This window comes from Elaeis guineensis, chromosome 16 (genome assembly GCF_000442705.2).
Source record: "Elaeis guineensis isolate ETL-2024a chromosome 16, EG11, whole genome shotgun sequence".
NCBI lineage: Eukaryota > Viridiplantae > Streptophyta > Magnoliopsida > Arecales > Arecaceae > Elaeis > Elaeis guineensis.
The window spans coordinates 2,077,417-2,087,546 of record NC_026008.2 but is presented as its reverse complement, the minus strand read 5'-3'; the positions used below and the strand labels follow the sequence as shown (position 1 = coordinate 2,087,546).

At 35.5% G+C, this 10,130-nt stretch overlaps 1 long non-coding RNA gene across 1 annotated transcript; it reads right to left on the bottom strand.

Annotated features, from left to right (window-relative positions):
- Positions 1-3,181: 3,181 nt before the first annotated feature.
- Positions 3,182-5,254, bottom strand: LOC140854340 (uncharacterized). Its single transcript, XR_012137548.1, has 3 exons — positions 4,992-5,254; positions 4,843-4,874; positions 3,182-3,599 (listed from the first exon to the last, which is right to left on the bottom strand). It is a non-coding gene; the product is annotated as an uncharacterized lncRNA (long non-coding RNA).
- Positions 5,255-10,130: the final 4,876 nt, after the last annotated feature.

Sequence of the window (10,130 nt, the reverse complement as noted above, 5' to 3'; positions counted from 1 at the left end):
CCAATATGTTGACAAGTTCGAGAATAGTGCAGTCAAGTTTGTTCATATGAAAATTCACGTTGAATTGATTATATGAACTAGTAAGGGATTGAAAGATTAGATTCATCTGTAATTCTTTTTGCATATCAAGCCCGAGCTTTTCAAGCTCCTCAATATCTTTGATCACTATCATATAATACTCATGGATAGACTGCCCCTCACGCATCTTGAGGTTGAAGAGCCTCTTAGACACTTCAAAGCGCGCAGTATGGCTTTGCTCACCATACAACTTTGACAGGTGAGTGATCATAGCCCAAGCAGTGGGTATATTTTTGTGCTGGCTTTACAACTCGTTTGACATGGACGTCAGCATATAACACTTGATCCGACTGTCTTCATCCGTCCACTTCTCAAAGGCAGCTCTCTGCTCAGCAGTAGGATGGTTTGGTAACACAATAGGATTCTGATCGAGAACATGGCTTAACTTTTCTGAGGTCAGGACAATCTTGAGATTTTTGAGCTAGTCTTTGTAATTATTATCGGTCAAACGATTGGTTTCAAGGATGCGAGCTAGAGGGTTTGAGGCTAACATGATGGTTTAACTGAAAGAGTAGAGATTCAAGTTAGACTTTTGTACTTAATATTTTAATTTGCTTTTGGAGACTTTAAGATGCAAATAATGACTCCCACTAATTTTTCAGATCCCTTCACTCTTTGAGAAGGAAACAAAAATTCTAACGTGATGAAGGATTCCTAGTGGGTGCTGCAGTCCCACCGATGACATGCACCTCACCTAACAGTTATTGGTAACATACACACCGATGTATAGGCAACTCCTTGCTTAGATGCTTCACTAAGTATGTTGCAGCAACTTGATCTCTAAGTCATTGTGGGTTCACCTAATAGTTATTGCCCATACTTTTTAGTTAAGCTCGACCCATCATTCACAAGCAGGTGCAAGGCCATCATTGGATCCCTCACCTAATAGTTATTGGGCCCAATCCCTATAGAGTTTTAGGGTGGGCATGCACAGCGACAGCATAATAAATTTTAAAATTTAAATTAAAAAATCTTAAATATAAAATTCCTAAACCAGTATCTCCTTGATGATTAACAATCATATATAACATAAATTTAAAATTAAATTCAAGCTATAGAAGAATACCTACAACGCTTAATCCAAATTTTAACAGAACCTCCATCAGACGCCCAAATGTTTGTCCTCCAATGGTGATCCACACAGGTCTATGATCAAGACACCAACTCTTTGAGATGATTTCTCCTCCAAAATTCTCACTCTAAGAATTTTTTTGGACACCAGGACCTCAAGACCCTCTTCCTCTTCTCCTAGCCTTCCTATCCCTACCTTTCTTCTCTCCTTGTCTTCCTTAATTCTCTTCTTAGACTCTTGTCCTAAAATCAAACTTGTCCTTACTATTTTGGACTTATCCTAACAAGAGAAGGAAGGGACTAATTGGACAATAGGGAGAGGATGTTAGAAAGAAAGGAGGAATTGGAAATCTGAATGAATCCAGTCCCCCGGTGCACCCCCCTTTAAATACTTAGTGATGGGTTGCCTTCGAAAATTATTCGTGCCCCTTCCATGCACCATCTCGCATCCATCAAAAAATATCATATCTCTTGATAAATTCTCATGTCCATCTAAAAGATTTTGACACATGGAAATCATCTAAAAAAAATCCAAGAGATGCTTCGCGCAGAAGGACTCTTCAGAATATTTTTCTCGATGATTCTCTGATGCGTCATGCACCTTCCTATGGCATAATTTTTCTCCACCACCCATTAGTGCAATTTTATCCATCCAATGGCCAAAAATGAAGGCACTAACATTAGAATGGTGTGGAAAAAATCTCAGACTAAGAAGTGGCGAGACAAATAGATTAGAGTCCTTCGCAAGTTGGACTCTTGGTCAGGCGCATGGATCAGACTGATAGGATTTCCAACTTTGATGAATTTTCATATTTAAACCAAAAGGAATTTTAACTTCAAAAAAATTATTTATGCATAGACTTTAGCTACAAATCATTCAAAAATTTATTTCATCATGGAACATTGGATAAGCTTGAGAATAAGGCATCCCATCTCATGGGACGTGAAAGTTATTTCTGCGCACAAAAACTGCACCCACGCACAAGAAAAATTGTTGACTCATGGAGACTTGGTTTTCTAGCTCCAAATTTTTGGTACATATAGCTAAGGGCCGACCCAACTCAAACCTAAAATTTGTTTGAATTAATTTAGCCTTAATTAGCCCAATCTAAAATTAGCTTTGAATCTGATTCAAAACAGGGAGCTAGTTTTTTGCAATATATGCTAGCATGTCAATTTTGCAAATATGATCTAATCCAATTAGACCCCTGATCAATTTTGTTTGTGTATGACCCATTGGGTTCCATATCTAGTTAGAAATGGGTCTGAGTATAAGTCAATTTGATTTGATTAGAATTTAATCTAACCAATCTAGATCCAATCGAACTAACCCGATTTCAACAATTAGAACTCTTTCTAATTAGTGATTGAATTAAACTCTTTAATTCGATCAAACCCACAAGACAAGATTGACATATAGAAATGTATCATGTCTACCTAGAAGATATAAAATTTTAGTAAAAATATCAAAAATATCAGTCAGTAAAAAGTTACCGTGCAATTTGATCCTGCGATCTTCCTACACCCCGAATATGACTCCGGATATAGAATGATGTCAAATCCAATATCATACTTATATTTCTCTCAATATTATATGATGATTCAATTAATAAAATATTAAAATTTTTTTTTAATTTTTATTCTGTTTGGATCAAAGGCTTCTTGAATCATCAATCGATCAGAGCAAGTAGGATGCGATCTCCTCTTATTAGGAGTGATCGATTCCATGTTGACCTAGTCATAACCTCCATACACATTCTATCATATCCAGAACACCCAATACATGACTAAGTCATGAATGAGTATGAACCAAAAAATATGGATTCATGTATACAAGGTTCTATTGTAGTCTCAGGTCAAAAGATTATATGCACAACTCCCACTATAAGAAAATATCTTTTGATGGGTAAGTAAGTTCCATAAGATGTTTCTTAAGTCGGACCAATTCAGTGAACTTATTCTCTAATGAGCACCGACTTTCTTGTATTAGTATCTCACACAAGTGGCATATGAGATCAGCCACCCTCTCCATCGAGCATACATAGGAAGTGCTAGTCTATCCGGAACATTGATCCCTTTCTCAATGCTCCTATGACTAGGAATATTCTAAATTAAGATTTTTAGAATTTTAGGTCTCATAGGTATGATCTCATCATAACCTTAAACCCATTACTTTGATTTTTAGAGTTCATCATAATCATTACAAAAGTAAGATGCAGCATATGATAAAAAATATCTTTTATTATTTAAAGAGTCAATACATGAGCCTGAAAGATTACAAGAAAAACCCATCAAAATACAAATTTCGATTGACTTGTAGGGCATATTCCTTTCAACCCCATCCTTACCTTGGAGCAACTCTTTGCTAATAGAGTGGTTGCGTGTTCTCGATGCAATTGAACCATTGTGACCAATCGAGAATAGTCAACACCGGTAGCACGTCCGCACACCTACAACGGTGGAAGACCTATGGACTTAATATTTGTGGAGAGTTTTAGGTTTAGGTCTCATCTAATCAGTCATCGTACGATCGATCTAAGTGGCATGGACTAAACCAGATTGCTAAGCAACCTAATTCAAGTCTAAATCTTCCAAATTGGCCAGGTAAGTGGAGATCGATGGGGGTCCCCCCATTGCCTTCCTAAGACACTAATAGATTGACGAGGTTGGCAAATGGAACCAATTAAATAATCATATCTCATTAACTTACTTTAGACATCAATAGGTCGATTGAACAGAATTGGTTAGCTCAAGCAAATCAGGCTCAAACCAACGAGCCAAATTAGGTCCTTAGGTTGATCGATTCTACATGTAGGATTCAATCGATTTGATCAATAATAATTGTATGATCATTAACTTAATTGATCTAACTCTTATCAATACTTGACTTGATTTGATCAATTACTTAATCAAATTAAACCCATATGGCTCAAATCAAAAATCTTAAATGCAATCCTATTACATGACTTAATTTATGATTTTTTCGTGACAAAAATCTTCATGCATAAACACAAATTTTTGATTCTAAAATTATATTTCAGATCTAAATTCATTGCATGAAAGTAAGTTTTAGAATATGAAAATAATTTTCAAGTTTTAGCATACAAACATATATCAGATCTAAACAAAATTTTAGATCTTAGCATGATGTCATATATCTCATATACTAATCATAGATCAGATTAAAGATAAATTTATGATCTAAAAATAAAATTATATATCATATATATGTATCAAAATTCAGATCATAAAAAAATTTTAAGTTTTATGTATGCATCTATGTATCACATGAACATGAACTAGAACTCTTTCTAAATTAAAATTCAGATCTATGCATGCAATTACATATCATCTATATGTTATAATATTAAACTCAAAATCAAATTTTAGATTAGTTGATCCATCTATACATCTCATGCATTAAAGAAAAAATTGATTTTGAAACTTTTTCAAAAACATGTATGTCAAAATTCAGCATATGAAAATCTATGGCTCTAATACCGCTGTTGGAATTCGAGGTTTGGTGCATGCATGTATATTTTAAAACTTTTTTTTTAAATACCATAGTAGAGAATAAGATTAAAATAATTTTAATCTGATTTATGCTTGCATAAAAATATAAAATCACATGGATCTATTACATATGCTAAAATTGATATATGCTGAAATTCAGATTGTGATCAAATCACATACCTGTTTCGCAATCTCTTTCTTCAAAACTGGATCTGGAAGAGAAGAAGCTCTCTGTTAGCCACATAAGTATCTAGTCTCTACGAGTATCCACTTGGGATCAACCTGAAATAGTCTTCTATAATTTGAATTTTAATTTTTTAAAATTCAACCTGTTGAATCTGAACGAAGCTTGGATCGCGATCAACACTTGATCTTTCTTCTTGATCTTCTTCTTCTCCTCTTTTCTAGAGTTTTTTCTTGCTATATGCTACTACCAAAGACTAGAAACCAGTAAGGAAGAGGCATCCAAACTCTTTTGGGCATGAAACTCCTTGGGACGTGCATCCCAAGGAGTTTCGGTGTATAGAACACCCAAGAGAAGAGAAAGGGAGAGGAAGAGAGGGTATGGAGAGAGCTTTTGGGTGTAAGGGGCTGCTAGTTTTGATGCTCTAGGGATCTTAAGAGAGGTCCCTTTAAATAGGCACAAAGATTGAATCCTATTCAATCATATAATACAAGTCCTATTTGCATTAGGATTCTTATTAACTTAAGTTATCCAACTTACATTAGGAAGCCCATTAGGCGTCAACAATTGGAGCCCTTGCACCCATAATTAGACACCCTCTTTTGCACCCAAGAGACACCTCATATGAAAATCAAAGACCCTCTAATTAATGGACATGCCCAAATTGATCAAATCAAAGTGGCACCCCATAATAACTATCAAGGAGATTCATAAGGGACTTGCACCCTTAATTTATATGATCCATAACCTTAGACACCCAACAATTGGAGTTTCATGAATCTTATTCATGTAGGTTATTAGCAGATAATTAAGTTAGAATTAACTTATCGAATAAGTAATCTCAATAGAAAGAGGAATTGGGTCTAACCATGTGCTAGTAAGGTTACCATGAACCCAATGGGTTTCTCTAAACTCAATTGATATTTCATAAGCTCAATTACTTATGTCAGACCTACTTCCTTTATTGTGTGATCTCATAGATTCAATTCTATCTGGTAGTGAGATATACAATGATCTCTGTCATCGTATCATTGAAACTCTTTTCTATGGATCGGAACAATTTCACTTTAACTTAACTAGGATTGTCGATCCGGAACAACCCTAGTGAGCTCTCACAATCCACCAATGATACCTAACAGTATGTAGGGCAACCCAGTAGAACTAAAATGAACCTCTAGGTATAGTTAATGTATGATTTAGTCCCTCTATCATGAGTCCCGACTAGATGGCAGGTCATGGATAAATCGTCAAACCTCAACATCATCATATGATAAATTGATTAGCTCAAGTCCAGTTGTGACTTCTATGAAAATTCTTTTCTATCAATCATACTATTATGGCTACAGACTTCTGGACTTAGCCTCTCGAATCTCATTGGACTACTCCTCTCTATTAAGGTCGATAGACTTATCTTGATGCGCACCCCACTTCTATAGTGAACTAACTATCGCCAACATCCACTACAAGGGCTCATTGAGACCCATGTTTATATGTCAATCAAACTCCAGCAGTCTTATAGCAGTACCATCTCAAATCAAAGGATCAGTCACACAACTACAGCATTGAGACAATCACTGATGATTGAATAAAAATCCAAGTGATCTCTCGTATGGTCATGCTCAGTGTCAGTTATTCTCTAACAACCATCCGTACTTATCATCTTACATCTTTACATAGTAGATTAGAGACCCATCTATCCCGAAAGAAGCAATTTATGCGTCAGTCTATCCAGATCTATCATCGTCCTCATGATGATCCTATGATCGAGAGCCTTGAGGAATTAAATATATATCTCTAATTCTCAACACTTTGAGAAAATGTATCGAAACTAATTTCACAGATGATTCAAGGATACATTACACTTGAATGAATAAGAACTTATCCCTTTTATTAATCATATCAATATATTAAGTATAAAATTATGCCCTAAATACATTACAATGTGTCAGCCATATTGGCTTCTAGGACATACATCTGACACAGAAGCCATATACCAATATAAAGAAGATGATCTGATAATCATGAGATCTTCATAAGACTTTAAAGTAGAAGCCCTCCAACGGTAATCCATACGGGATTGATCAGGGCCCTTCCCAATTTGACATAGTGCTGCAGCCTTCTTCGTAAGTTCGCTATCGATCGTCCTTCATAAGAATAGGTTGCATTATTACTTATATATCTTTAAGACCTCCACTAGGACCACTCTAGAAACTATTTCTCAAATGATCTCACCATATAAAAATTAGATTAGATGTTCAACACTTGAACAATTTGATTTTAGGACAAGCATCACATGCTTTCCATTTTCTCTTCCCTTCCTTTCCATTTTTCTCTCCCTTTTCCTATCTTTTTCTCTCCAGATTTTTTTCTATCTTTTCTCACATTATCCCACACCTAAAGCTCTCTGGATAAGCTCCATATCCCATATGGGGCACCCCTTATATAAGGTATGAAGGGGCGTCACAAAATTTTCTAAGGGGTGCCAACTCTTGGCGTGCCTTAATTCTTATAGTCACAAAATAAATATTTAGCATGGAATCCAAAGGTGTAAGGTATGGAATAAGAGGTGTTTTACAAGCAAAAGGACTCTTCCTCTGTGTACAAAAATCAAGATGCCATCTTATGGCCCGTGGGATAAGGGAATAGGCTTGAATTCAAGAGTTGAAAACATTAAGGACTCTTCCATATTCAATGCACATAAGAAGGGGCATCCATTTATTTTTGTGGCATGTGAGTTCCTTTTCAGAGAAGGACTCTTCCTTCTCTTCTACACCCATATATCCCAAGAGTCATCATATGATACATGGAAATAAAGGAACGCATGAAATAAAGGAAGGAATTTAAGAGGAGTGGAAGAGAAGGACTCCTCTTAATGCCTAAAATAAATGGGGCATGACAAATATTCTGTGCATGGGTTTTGGCATGGAGGAAGGTGATTTCTTATGGAACTCTTCCATAAAAATTAGATAAGCCATCTATTTATTTGATGGTTCAAACCTAATCACATTAGGTCAGGACAACAAGTCAAGGGTTAGCACAAATACCTTTGCACTGAACCCAATTGGAAAGTTGGATTAATTCATGTGCTAGTAATTTAATTAACCCATTAAATTTATAATAAATCTAAATAGATTGAATCAAAATCAAATTTCTATTATGTGTGACCCATTAGAAATCAAATCTAGCCAGCAGTAGACCCAGACTCTCGACATAACCCTAATCCGATTAGATTAGGTCAGCTCAAGAGCCCAATCAATTAGGATTCTTCTTAATTAATTCTTAAATTAAATTTTTTTAATTTTGGCAAATCCACAAGTCAAGATTGATGTCTAGCAATGTGTCATGACTACCCAAAAGATTTCAAACTTGATAGAAATATCAAAATTATCCTTCAATGGTGAGTTACCATGTAATTCAATCCTTTGATCACACAACATCCCAGACAGATCATGGGTATGAAATCATGTCAAGCTTAAATACCTATCCATATGTATCTCGATTTGATAATGATGACTTGGTTGATGAACCAGTAGAAATCATTTCTACTGTTCATCCCTGCTCTGGCCAGAGACTTTTATAGTCGTCATCCTATGAGATCATATAGGATGTTTCTCCTTCTACAAGGAGTGATCGATTTCTTATTGACCACTCACAATCTTCATACATACTTCACCATACTCAAAATATCCCACACATATCTCAAAGTGGCATGCTAGAGAATAAACCAAAGTAAGAATCAATATATATAATGTACCATGATGATCTCAGGTCAAAGGATCACATGCACCACTCTCATTAGAGAACCATCTGTCGACATGCTATAAGGCTCCATCAGATATTCTTTCGATGGGTCAGTTCAGTGAACTCATTCTCTAATGAGTATCTATATTTTTGTATTAGTGTCACCATATAAGTGATTGTGAGATCAATCACCCTCTCCATCAAGCATACATAGGATGTACCAATCTTACCAGTATCATCAATCTCTGACTCGATGATCCAACGATTGAAAATATTTTAGATTGGGGCTATCAAAATTTTAGATCTCACTGGCATGATCTCATCATAGTTCTAAAATCATTGCCCTAATCTATGGAGTTTATCATAATCATAAAAATATGATGCAGCAAAAAATAAAACACAATATCTCATAAATAAAATAACTAATGTAATACAAATGAGTAAAAAGATAATATAGAAAAGTTCCTTCGTATCACCCATGTGATTGGCTTGTAGGACACTATTCTTTCAATCTCTCACTTGCACTAAAGCCAATTACCCCTGTACATGATGTCCATGCAATCAAGGTGGTGAACACACTATTGCTGTGTTAAGGCTTAGTGACCCGATCCATTATACTATTCTTTATATGAACTTATTTTATGATCTAATCATGAATGAGGTGAAAGTGCCATAGGATGTGCATGGGTTTCTAGTGAGACCACACCCAATTCAGTGATGAACCCTTCATCAGGTGACTTTTCTTAGCAATCTTTACTCACAGTAATTAATAAAGTCAAACCCAGTTTGCTGTTTGAAACTCTTCCAAGTCACTGATCCTCTAGTACTTCTCAAGTACTTTAAGAATGCTTTTCATAGTTTTCAAAAGATCCTTCCATGGATCTGCCTAAAATCAACGATTATGCACAAGACATAAATCACATCAGGCTTGGTACATTGAATATATAGATAAGTAAACTCTTTTACACCCATTCATGTTGAACCCCTTCAACAAAAAAACCATGTATGTAGACTAGGATAAGCCTAACATCCACTTACATCTATCACTATAGATGCCAAATATATTGGATGCTACATCCAAATCTTTTTCATAAAAGCTTTTGTGATAAGCATATTATTGACCGAGCGCAATATCGAGACTACCTTCTCAATATGCTGTATGTCATTCACATACAAAAGAAGTTAGTAGGTCTCCCACTTGTCTTCTTGCATACATACGGTTCATCCATATTTTGATAAAGTCAAACATTTTGACATCTCATCAAAAATAGAAGTACCAACTCTTCAATACCTGCTATAATCCATAAATAGATTTGTCCTCCGACTAGAGACAAACTTTCTAGATGGTGTGTGGCAATAGCAAAAAAAAATCTGGATTGACATTCCTGTTAGTAGCCTGTTGGGTTATACCCATAGATGCTTCAACCATGGTCCATACTTGATTGATGTATAGAGAGTTTATTTTGAATTCCATAGTTTCAAGCCATCTGTCAGAGTCTCTACTCATGACTATCTCCGAATAGGTCAAAAAAATATCATTCTT